The sequence below is a fragment of the Trachinotus anak genome, unplaced genomic scaffold (assembly GCF_046630095.1).
Source record: "Trachinotus anak isolate AG129_WGS33_773 ecotype Australia unplaced genomic scaffold, CSIRO_AGI_Tana_v1 ptg000048l, whole genome shotgun sequence".
In the NCBI taxonomy this organism is placed as follows: Eukaryota; Metazoa; Chordata; class Actinopteri; order Carangiformes; family Carangidae; genus Trachinotus; species Trachinotus anak.
In genome coordinates, this window is record NW_027273899.1 from 605,135 (window position 1) to 618,096 (window position 12,962).

At 42.4% G+C, this 12,962-nt stretch overlaps 1 pseudogene; it reads left to right on the plus strand.

The window, feature by feature from the left end:
• The first annotated feature begins 24 nt into the window (after positions 1–24).
• LOC139615326 (uncharacterized) lies at positions 25–3,753 on the plus strand (annotated as a pseudogene).
• Positions 3,754–12,962: the final 9,209 nt, after the last annotated feature.

The window sequence follows — 12,962 nt, forward strand, 5'->3', positions numbered from 1 at the left end:
ATATATATAAAAAGAATTATCACCTCATGGTTGTATGCCTCTGTAACAGTTAGTGTTCATCTGTGGATGGATGTGTCCCTTTCTGTCTATGGTGCAGGAAGGATGGCACAACCACAAGGGACTTGCTCTTTACTCTGGTACTCTTTAATCTTGAGCTCAAATATCTGGTGAAAATCAACAAAAACACACAGCCGTCATCACCAGTGTGTTATGCAACTTCAAGCATTCACATCTGCAGCATGAGAGTATTTTCCTTTTTTCTATCACAAAAGACTGATGTTAAATACATTTTCACATTATAATGACATCAAGTCCCTTTTCTACACATTCTACTAGAAACAAACAAGTGATTGTATAGTGGCAATATTGTTGTGATTTTCTAGAGTACCTAAACAAGAAGAGCTTCTTTCAATATTCAAAATACAAATAATAAAACATTCCACATAAACATTTTGTCCCATGACAACAAATGAAACACCATTTTGTGCCATTCAACATTACTATTGTTATATAAACTTGTAATAGTGCAATGTGCTGCGGTAAGCGTATTGTGTCACTTCCAGTTGCTGGTGGTGTTGTGTGTGTTGATGCTCTCCCTGAATTCAGCTGATCCTAGTTGTATTTTTGTATATAACCGCTAATTATCTGTTGTACTGTTGAACTTCTGTTTGATCACTCTTAGCTCTCTCCTTCTCTCAGTGAGATTTTCATTAAAACACAGCTGTTTACACGCTAGCTCTGTTTACCACTTTAGCTTAGCAGTTAGCGATGGCTTCTCTCTCTCCCTCTCACTCTCCTGCTCTCTCTTGCTCAGCCTGCTTCATGTTTAGTTACTCCTCTGCCTCCTTCAGCAGTAATGGTACATGTAATAAATGTAGTTTGTTTGCAGTTATGGAGGTGAGGCTCAATGATTTGGAATCCCAGCTCCGCACCATGGAAACCACATCTTTAGCTTCTCCAGTTAGCCAGCCCCCAGTAGCTGGTGCGGACCAACCCAGTGTAGCTCCTTCTGTAGCTCCTTCTCTTCCCCCAGCAGCTCCTGAGCAGCCAGGAGGTCAGGGCGGCTGGGTGACTGTTCGTAACAAGAAGAGGCTTAGTCCTAAACAAAAGCTCACGGCTCACCACCAACCTGTTCACGTTTCTAACAGGTTCTCCCCCCTCAGCGACACACCCGCTGGGAAAGAAACTCTGGTCATTGGTGATTCTATTCTGAGAAACGTGAAGTTAGCGACACCAGCAGCCATAGTCAAATGTTTCCTGGGGCCAGAGCAGGCGACACTGAATCAAACCTGAAACTGCTGGCAAAGGATAAACGTAAATACAGTACGATTGTAATGCACGTCGGCACTAATGACACCCAATTACGCCAATCGGAGATCACTAAGATTAATGTGGAGTCGGTGTGTACTTGTACTAAAACAGTTTTCGCTGGGCCCCTACCCAACCTGACCAGCAATGACATGTACAGCTGCTTGTCATCGTTCAACCACTGGTTATCGAGGTGGTGTTCCGCTAATGATATGGGCTTTGTTGATAACCGGCAGACTTTCTGGGGAAGACCTGGTCTGATTAGACAAGACGGCATACATCCCACGCTGGATAGAGCTGTCCTCTTATTTAGAAATCTCACTGAGTTTATTAGAAAGCCAAAGCCATGACAAACCAGAGTTGAGACCAGGAGGCAGAGTCGCAGTCTTACACTCTTCTCTGCGCCTCTCTTAGAGCGGTCGCCTGCCATTCACCCCCTAAAAACTGTGTCGGTCCCCCGACCACCTAAATTTAAATGTAATAAATCAAAAGTGAACAGAGGAGGAGTTAGACATGAAAACCTAATAAAAATTAACACAACTGTTATTCCAGAACCAAATAATAGGAAAATTAAATATGGATTATTGAATATCAGATCACTCTCATCTAAATCTCTACTAGTCAATGATCTGATAACTGATCATCACATTGATCTGCTCTGTCTGACTGAAACCTGGCTGCAGCAGGATGAATATGTTAGTTTGAATGAATCAACACCCCCCACTCATGTTAACATTCATATCCCTCGAAGCACAGCCCGAGGAGGAGGGGTGGCAGCCATTTATCACTCCAATTTATTAATAAATCCTAAGCCTAAGGTTAATCATAATTCATTTGAAAGCCTTATTCTTAGTCTGTCACACACTAACTGGAAAACACAAAAACCAGTCCTACTAGTTACTGTATATTGTCCACCTGCCCCTTACTCTGAGTTCTTATCTGAGTTCTCAGGCTTTTTATCTGAGTTAGTTCTCAGCACAGATAAAGTCATCATAGTGGGTGATTTTAACATTCATGTAGATGTTGAAAGTGACAGCCTGAGTATTGCATTTAATTCATTATTAGACTCAACTGGCTTCTCTCAGCATGTTAATGAACCCACTCACTCTTTTAACCATACCCTTGATCTGGTTCTGACTTATGGGATTGACATTGAATATCTAACAGTATTCCCCAGAAACCCTCTTTTATCTGACCATTTTCTGTTAACATTTGAGTTTTCAGTCATGGACTACACAGCATCTGGGAAAAAAGTAGCAAATTTAAAGAAAGAATCCCATCAGTACTTAGCCCACTGCCATGTATCAATGCAGTAGGGAACGGCTCTCTTAACTTCACATCCACACAGGTTGATGATCTTGTTCACGGTACTGTAGCCTCACTGCGTGCAACACTAGATACAGTAGCCCCTCTGAGGAAGAAGGTAGTGAGTCAGAGAAGGCTGTTTAGCACTGTAGCCAGGGTGACAGACAGCTACAGCTCTGTTGATCCATCTATACCTTTAGCCCTCAGTTATAATGACTTTATGAGCTTCTTTACAAATAAAATGGTCTCTGTTAGAGAAAAAATTCACCATCTCCTCCCCACAGCTGGCTCAGATGTACTGTCCAGTTCAGCAGCCTCAGAGTCCACTGTAACTGGTTCATATTTTGACTGTTTTTCTCCTGTACATCTCTCCGAGCTTGCTTCAACAGTTTCTTCATCTAAACCATCGACTTGTCTTCTAGACCCCGTTCCAACAAGGCTGTTCAAAGAGGTTTTTCCTTTAATCAACACCTCTATATCAAGTCTGATTAACTTATCTTTATCAACTGGTTATGTACCGCAGGCTTTTAAAGTTGCAGTAATTAAACCTCGAGTTAAAAAGCCTACTCATGATCCAGATGTTTTAGCCAATAATAGACCTATATCCAACCTCCCCTTTATTTCCAAAATCCTTGAGAAGGTCATTGCAAACCAGTTATGTGATTATTTGCACAGAAATGGTTTATTGGGAGATTTTCAGTCAGGTTTTAGAGTCCATCATAGCGCAGAAACAGCTCTGGTTAAGGTTACCAATGATCTCCTCATAGCCTCAGACAATGGACTTGTCTCTATACTTGTCCTGCTAGATCTTGTGCTGCATTTGACACCATCTATCATAAGATTCTATTACAGAGACTAGACCATATGGTCGGCATTAAAGGAACCGCACTAAGCTGGTTTAAGTCATATTTGTCAGATAGACTCCAGTTTGTTCATGTTAATAATGACTCTTCTGTCATCACAAAAGTCAGTCATGGAGTTCCACAAGGTTCTGTGCTAGGACCAATACTTTTCAGTCTATATATGCTTCCTCTAGGAAACATTATTAGGAGGCACCAGATAAATTTCCATTGTTACGCAGATGACACCCAGCTGTACTTATCCATGAAGCCAGGTGAGACTAACCAGGTAGCCAAGCTTCAGGTGTGTCTTAAGGACATAAAAACCTGGATGACCAGAAATTTCTTACTCTTAAATTCAGACAAAACTGAAGTTATTGTAATTGGCCCAAAACACCTCAGAGATACACTATGTGATAATATACTGACTCTGGATGACATTACCTTGGCCTCCAGTGCTACAGTCAGAAACCTTGGTGTCATGCAGCTGAAACTACTACTCATGAATGAAGTTACTATTTCTGCACAGAAATGTCTATAACTTTTACAAGACATGCTAATAATGTCAGGTCTGAACCATGGCTCGGACTCAGATGCAGACAGACACAGTTTGCAAGTTCACAATAAGTCCTTTAATAAAGGCAAAGTAGGTACATGGGTGATCAGTCAGCGAAGCAAAGGTATCCAAATCGGCAGGCAAAGGCAGGGTCAAAAACCAAAAACAAGACAAGGAACTAATCAGGCTCACGGGGAAAAAAGGCTGGAACGTAGTCACAAGGAACAAGACGAACTGGCACAGAAGGAAGGGAACACTGAGACTAAATACTCTGGGAGAGGGAAGACAATGAGACACAGGTGCAACACATTAGGGCAGGGCAGGTAATCACACAAGGGGAAGACACATGAGGGCAGGAAGTGAAGAACCTGAAATGAGATAAGAGGTGAGTATCAGAATAAAACAGGAAGTACAAGACAAAGAACACTGGGGGAAACAAAAAAGAACTCAGCTATCCAGCTGAGGCATGACAAATAATGTTCACAGTAAAAATACATGCTTCTGATAGCTGCTAATACAGTTTTAAAGCATTAAATACAGAAACACAGATCACAGCATTGCACACATCCATTTCCAGCATGAGAGTACAGTGCATCTGGGAGGTATTTACAGCACTTCACTTTTTCCACATTTTGTACATCCTGTTTCCACTGATCATCCTTCAGATGTTTCTATAACTTGATTGGAGTCCACCTGTGGTAAATTCAGTTGATTGGATGTGATTTGGAAGGGCACACACCTGTCTATATAAAGTCATGTAGTTGACAGTGCATGTCAGAGCACAAACCAAGCCATGAAGTCCAAGGAATTGTCTGTAGAGCTCCGAGACAGGATTGTATCGAGACACAGATCTGGGGAAGGGTACAAAAAAAATTCTGCAGCATTGAAGATCCCAATGAGCACAGTGGCCTCCATCATCTGTAAATGGAAGAAGTTTGGAACCACCAGGACTCTTCCTAGAGCTGGCCACCCGGCCAATCTGAGTGATCGGGACAGAAGGGCCTTAGTCAGGGAGGTGACCAAGAACCTGATGGTCATTCTGACAGTGCTCCAGCGTTGCTCTGTGGAGAGAGGAGAACCTTCCAGGAGGACAACCATTTCTGCAGCACTCCACCAATCAGGCCTGTATGGTAGAGTGGCCAGATGGAAGGTCAATCTGTATCCCCTTTCAACACTTTGTTGACCAGATGCTGAAATGTAGCTGGTGCATTCCGCATCTTGGGCATGGGATTTGACAGTAGCCCATTAGGAGGTCTAATTTGGTGACAAAGGCTGCAGACCCCATTCTGTCAATACAGTCATCCAAACAAGGAAGAGGGTAACAATCTGGCTTGGTGACAGAGTTGACCGTATGAAAGTCAGTGTAAAAGCAATGTGTTTCATTGGACTTCACAAGCAGGCATGGGGCACTCAGTGAGCTCGCACTTGATTCCGCAATGCCATGCTGTAACATGTAGTCCACTTCCTTATGCATAAGCTCACACTTAACAGGATTCACCCTGTAAGGATGTTGCTTAATAGGAGCAGCATCTTCTACATCAATATCATGCTGAAGGATATTTGTGTGTGTTGGCACATCAGAAAAAAGGGCAGGACGTTTTACAATCAACTCAGTGATGTCTGAACGGTACAAAGGGTCCAGAAAAGAGACATGGACTTCCAAACTGGCCAAGATTTTAGAATTTGGCAGCCTACCCTTAGAGATATTTCTTGATTAACAACATTATCATGCCCTTCCCACCCACAGAGACCACAGTGTTTAATATAGCAGCAATCTTCACTACTGAGAGCATAGCAGGGTTTCTCTCAGTAGGGTTTCAGAAGGGTTAACATGACATAAACGTGTTTTACACATCCGATCTATGGTCTTAACCAAATAATCACATTCACCAACCTGATGCTGAATCACATATGGTCCACTGTACTGAGCCTGCAAAACGGACGCTGGCAGTGACAAAAGCACTAGTACTTTGCCCCCTGAAGAAAACACTTGATACCTTGCCCTTTTATTGTATCATCCCTTCATCCTTTCTTGGCCTTCCTCCAAGTTTTGCCTGGCTATTTCAAATGCTTTGCTAAGCTTAGATGTGAAATTACACACAAAGTCCAAAAGGTTGGAGGAGGCTGGTTTGCCAACCATTTTTCTTCAACAGTTTCAAAAGTTGAGCTGGACTAAAACCAAGGTACCCTTGGGTCACCTCTCTAGCTGTAAAGAAGAGTAGTGCTAAACAGTTTTTAGAGGTTTTTTGTTTCTTGCTAAAGAGAGACCGGGCAATCAGCAATGAGATCACCAGATTTCTTAGAAGTAATTAGAAGCAAGTCTTTTCTGAGGAAGTACTTCCTGCTGCCAACTTTCTAGTGAAAGGGACAGAGGAAGGAACAGTGGGAATCCGAGCTCTGTGACACCCTATTTTTCACTTTCGCTCACTCTGTCCATTGTCAAAAGAATCTTGTGTGTCAACAACTTGTATGCTAAAACAGCAGCTTTGTTAACAGTTGTCACTTTCTGCTCATTTAGATACAGCATGTACAAATGACATCAGGCAGGCATTTTTTAAATTATTCAAGGAAGATTAGTTGTCTAAGATCTTCCATAGTCTCTACCTTCTGGATGTGCACCATCTACTAAAGAGGGTTCCTTTTCCTTAGCAAACTTAGCAAACATAAGTTTTCTAGTTGAGCCTACTCAGGCTCCTAAAGCATTGGCGGTAAGCCTCAGGAACTGGCTCATAAGCTCTCAGTATAGCACCTTTTAACTGTCTCAATTCTTGTTTTGCTCAATGCTTAAAGCAGAGTAAGCTCTCTGTGTTTTTCCTATTAGAACACTTTACAAATGCAGTGTCTCGGCATGGTTAGACTAGTTTGAGATTGTGGCCACATGTTCAAAATGAGGGAAGTACTTTTCAGCATCTTTCTCTACAAAAGGAGGAACTAATCTTATATTTCTGACTATATCAAACCCAAATGATTCAACATTGGTGGGTCTCAGTAGGGTAGCATCCTCAAGTTCCAGTTACTTAAGCTAATGCTCATGCTCTGCATTTGCTTCTCTTTTAGTAGCTGCTCTCTTTGCTTGTCTCAATGACACGACAATGATTATGCAGCAAAGGGTCATGGGGTAGATTTGATACCCAGGCTGCAGCAGTTAGGACTAAGCATTAATGGTACATGCTCTACCAGGTGAGCCACCTAAAGCCAGTACTTTAAACCACAGCTCAATGGCAGCATGTGACATGTGAGATGTACTTTGTTGAGATATTGGTGGAGGGACAGGCTTTAGAATACCATTTTCAGTTAGAATAGCCGTAAGAGCTTCCTTAATACTCTTTTAGTCATTTGTCACTACTGGCAATCTCAGTGCCATAATGATGCAAGTTTTAGAAGCTGGTCTTTAGTGAATTGCTCAAGCAACTCCTCCAAAGGTGCACTAAGAAAGTCATCAAGGGGTGTCATACTAGATAACATTCTTAGATGCAAAATGGTTAACTGCACCTGAAATCTGAAATTTTAACCAATGTGCATGTAATGCACAGCACAAAATGTCCCATAAAACAGAAAAGCAGCCAAAATCACAAATGCTCTCTCAGCCTACTAGCTAGCAAAACCATAATCACAAAAGTAGGAGTAGAAACAACCCATCAAGCTACTAATGTAGCACAAATTACTCAAGCAGATCCCGTTACCCAAATAGAAACTGCCAGTAAATAACAACTAAAACAACCACAAACTCAGGGAGAACTAGCCTACACAAAGTCAAGTTACACACCACCACTTGACATTACAAAAGCTGCACGACACAAAAAGTTAGGATCATGGACACTTGAACAGAACACCAACTTAAAACCACCTAACTTACTACATCACACACTGCTCAGCACAGCAAGCAGCCCCGGAGTGCACTGACAAGTAAAACTAAGCCCCTGGTACCTCCCAAACCTTTTCTAAAGCCTGAGTACCTTCTGAGGCCTGCTGAGCTCTAGGCAGCTATAAAAGCAAAACTGCAGTGAACCTCAGCCAAAGACCTGAAATGCTTACCCCCACCAGAGAAGCATGTCTCCACCCAGGATTACCTCAAAAACAAAGGCAAAAAGATAAATGAGTGGCCAATGGACGGACAGATTACTCAGTCCAGCTGGCACACTTCCTACCTAACCAGGGAAATCCAGGCTTTCACAGCATCTCTTTTGATATTACCACTGGCGCTAATCTCGAACTGCTTTACATTTTGTGCTGTGCTTAATTGCTGTTTTAGAAAGTCAGCACCAAAAGAGAAAAAAAAAAAATCTAATCAAAACAATCGTAATTTTTTGTTAGCATGGGAGACGAATGCGAATATATCAATGAGCAGCTTGCAATTATAGTCAGTCAAGCTTCCTATTATTTGGTTGCTGATATTGTCATTTTAGGTAACATCTAAGCTAGGATCTAACTTACAGGTGTGGCCGGAGCATGGCTTACTCCTCCTCACAGTGGGGCACTGTGTCACCCTGTGGCACTGATTTGTAGGCGGGGAGCGCACCTTTATATATAGGGGCCTGGGTACACCTGGCGCGCCCTCTCTCTTCCTGTTCCGCTCGTCCGTGGTGGTGGCTGTGGCCTGGAGTGGCGTGGTGAAGCCGTGTGGCGGGCTGGCACCAGAGCGTCTTCAGCGTTTTGCCATAATAACGCACCCTCTGCCCTTCAGCTCAGTGCAGCGTGCCCAGCATCAGTGCGTCTTTGGCGTGTCGCCAGAACGACGCACGCTCTCCTTCGGCGCATGGTGTGGCGGACTGCTGGAGTCACGGGGCTGAGCTGCCCTGCTGGGGGACTGTCGGCGTTGTGGCGCAGTCCCCACGTGACCTCTCGGCGCTCTGTAATGCCCTGCTGGTGAGGCCCAGAAACTATTAAAGCCACCATTTCCTGGACCCACTGCTGTTTTGGCTGCATTTGGTTCACCCTGACTGTTTTGGCTCACTGAAGCTGTTTTGACTCCTCAGCTCTTCTGAGCTGTGGGGAAGCGACGTACTAAGGCTCTTCATAGAGCTGGTGTCAGGGCCTATTGCTACTTTAAGGATTCTGTTTAGTTCATTAATCAACCTTGAAAAGATTTATTTTGTATTAATTTGTTTAATTTGTTGAATATTATTGACTGTTTGTTGTTTAAGGAACATTATTTACCTTTGTTTGATGGTTTGTTTCGTTGTTTTTAATTACTTAAAGTATATTGTGTGTGTGTGTGTGTGTGTGTTTGTGTGTGCGTGTGTGTGTAAGAGTGTTAGGTAGCAATCAAGGGCCATATTAACTGGGAGGCCAGTTTTATAACTTGCTTTCTTGTCTTTGCGGACAGGTGCGGAGAGCCAGGCGGCGACCCAATTCCTGGTGGTGGTATTTTCTTCACGAACCCCTTGTGGGTGTGTGTGTTTGCAGTGTCACGGGTGTTTTTGGTTAGTTATTCCTCCCTCTTGATTTGATTTTGGGCCGCCGTAGCCTCCACGGCCCTGTTCATTCCGCTCTGTGGCCCCAGTACGTAATTACGAGCCAGTACTGTTCCAGTGATATTTTAATTGGTTGTAAAATAAACTATTTTTCTACTTTTCCAAATACGTCTCTGCCCGTGGTATATGGACCTGTGTAGACCTGTGTATAGTAAATTTAACCATCTAACCATATAACCATCTCATATAAACTATCTCCTGGGGCGAAATTCCTCAGGTGGCGTTGTCGGTACACCCTTTTCCACCCCTCCACTCGCCACACAGGCCACTTATGGGTCTGATAGCATGCAAGTATTCCTATCAGAGATGAGCAGCTCTAACTGGAAATAAACATGTCAGTCAAAAAGCAAGCAGACCTCTGCATTCTTTAAAAATGACTGAAAATAAATTATTGGCTTTTATGTAATACCCTGTTCTCGGAGAATGAGTATGTGTCTGTGTGAGGGTTTAGCTGGAATTTAGTTGGAGTTTATAAGGGTTGTCTGTGGGATCTTATCACCGTTGTGTGTGTGTGTGTTTGTGTGTGTGTGTTTAAAGACCATCATAAAATTAGAGGCAATCTGTAAAGGGATCAAGGGAGCATTGATAATCAACTAATACAGCCGTATTAGGACTGGATATCATCAGCTTACTCAGTACATGATGGGAGAGAAGAGAGAGAGACCAGGAACAGCTGTATATACTATTGATCGTTGAGGCAGAGCTGAAGGCTCTCTGCCTCCCATTCAACTCTTAGAAATTCTAGGAATCAGGGATTACTGGGACGTCCTGATAATAAAGAATTACAGTCCAGTCTAAAGGTAACAAATGCATGAACTAGTTTTTCAGCATCCTTTAGAGTCAGCATGTGTCTGATTTTTACCTTAGTTATCCTGCTACAGACCTAGACTGCAAGGGTTAGGGTTACGCCACTGTGGACACTGTGTCATCGCAGAGACAACGGAGGACAACAGCTTGTCTCCTGTGGTACATAATTCAGATGTGCTTGAATTTTGGATTTCACTCAAAAGTACCTATTCACACACTATCAACTTTCAACCAGCTCACTAGCTACCAGTAAATAACTGTCGAGGGGCGAGAATGTGAGAAATACTCCTTTAAATTACTCTCTGTGTCTGTGCACTTGTTTATATTACAGAGATCTCTTATGAATTAATCTTTAAAGTGTTGATCATTTAATCTTCATCCATCAAAATATCAAATACATTTATTAAAGTGAAAAACACCTCATTTCATGTTCATAGATATTGATTGATCATCAATAGATATCTATAAATAATAAACAAGTAACAAATAAGCACAAATAATTTAATTAAAATTATCAAACAGACAAATAACTTATAAGAATAAATAGTCAATAGTAATAAATAAATAAATAAATAGTCAGTCAATAAATAGTCAATCTGAAATATTTAATATATTCAATATTTTTACAGGTTGTTTCAAAAGGGCTATAATTCCAGGTAATTTCTCATGTCCCCCCTGTTGTGCCTGTATTTTGAGGGAGGTGACTGAAGCAACCACCTCCGTTTGGGTTGTGTCAGAGGCCTTTGACATTCCCTGCACCACATGTCATGACATGGTACATTGGGTCAGCAAGGGCATCCAAGGTGATGAGCTGACGCTGGGGCTACGTTGCAGCAGCTGTCTGGTTCCCCAGCCTTCATCAAGGTGGTAGGGAGCATAGATGGGGCCATGTGCAGATTTTACCATCTGGATGGTTTGCAGTGGACTACTTTGATCAGAATCTATTCCACTTCATCCAGTTCCAAACCATCTGTGACCATATGGGTCACTTTCTGGATGTCACCGTGGGCTTTTCTGGCTGTGTGCACAATGTGAGATCGTACCCTTCTCCAGGATGGTGTCTCATAGGTGATGGAGGGTATCCCTGTTTGGTTCAGCCCATTTGCCTGACGATGCCATTCCATGAGCCTGTCTGAAATACTGTTTAGCCCAGGTACAACACAAGGCTGTCCAGGACAAGGTGTGTGGTGGAGAGGGCATTTGGAGTGCCACTCCAGGGTTAAATTGGGTTAGGGTTAGTTGTTGTTAGAGTTGTGTGATTTTCATCATTTCAGTTTCAATGTTATCCAACCCTGATGAATACATGTATATAGGTGTTTCAATTTACATAATTTACAGTCTGGTGCATGGAATCAGCTTCATGAACACATCAAGTCAAGCATCAGAATACACTGCTCTACCTCTGGGTCTTATGTGTGCTTCCGTAACTAATTTAATAATTTATTTTATTTCATTATTATATCATTATTGTCTCTCTGTCTCTCTGAAAAAATGCTAACCCTAATGCTAAAACAATCACAGAAGAAACACTGCAAACTTCTTTCTTTTACTTTTTGGGCTGAACATTTCCAACATTTTCATGAGTCTTAGGTCTTTCTCTCCCTCTCCTCTCTTTATCATTGTTCCTACCTTGTTTTGCTGTTCACCTATTCTCCCCAATCTCTGTCCTTTCTTTCACTTTGCCTTCTCTCTTCTTCTCTATTTCCTCTCTCCCTCCTCTCTCTCTAAGGCCTCTCTCTACCTCTTCTTCTCCCTTTGTTCCCCTCTATTTTCCCCTCTCCCCCTCTCTCCTGGAACTCCCTGAGGAATGTGAGCCACTCTGACTCACACTTCCTTCTGTCTCAGGAGTAGAGACCACTGCTGCAGCGGTTGATACCATGGATGAAGAGATGAGGTTTGGTGGGATTATAGACGGTCTCTGCCCCATCACCTCATCCATAGCTTCAAACCAGTTCCAGTTAGCAGAAGTGGCCTCTCTTCCCTCAGTGCTGACACCAGTGTGAGGTGCCTTCAATTCCTTTAAAAGATACACATATCTATATTCATTCATATTCATATATTATTACGCAGCACTAACTTGCCTGATTATTAAATTAATAAAAGTAAACATCATCAAACATCATCATCACATCGTTTTTGTACTAAATATCAAGACTTTAGTGCTTTCAAGACTTCCGGCGTTGAGATGTGCAGTGGCATAATCTGAGTGCTCCCAGACAGTTTGGTCTTTCCTTGGTTAAATTAGAAATTTTGAAAAGTCTATGGAGGGGGACAAGCATAGGAGGACCAGGGGTACTAAGTTACCATTGAGGCACAATATAGATGAGAAAATAACAGTTGAAACAGAAGAAGGTTCTACCAACATGGACAACAATGATGAACACAAAGCTATGGAATTACTCCAAACAAGCATGAAATAAAGGCTGTTTGCTCCGATGTTAGGATGGAGCTGAACAATTTTTGTGACAAGTTTAAAAGAGAGATGTTGGAAGACCTGGGAAACCTCAGGGAAGAAGTTAACAAGAATCTAAGCGAAAATGTCATGGAGCTGAAAGATACCGTGCGCTGGGTGGAAAAAGTTGAACAGTGGGTGAGTGACTTCGAAGATTGGAGCCCTGAAGCAAAAGAGGTGCTTTGTCACACTTTACGAACTCAGGAAGAAACTCAGGCCAA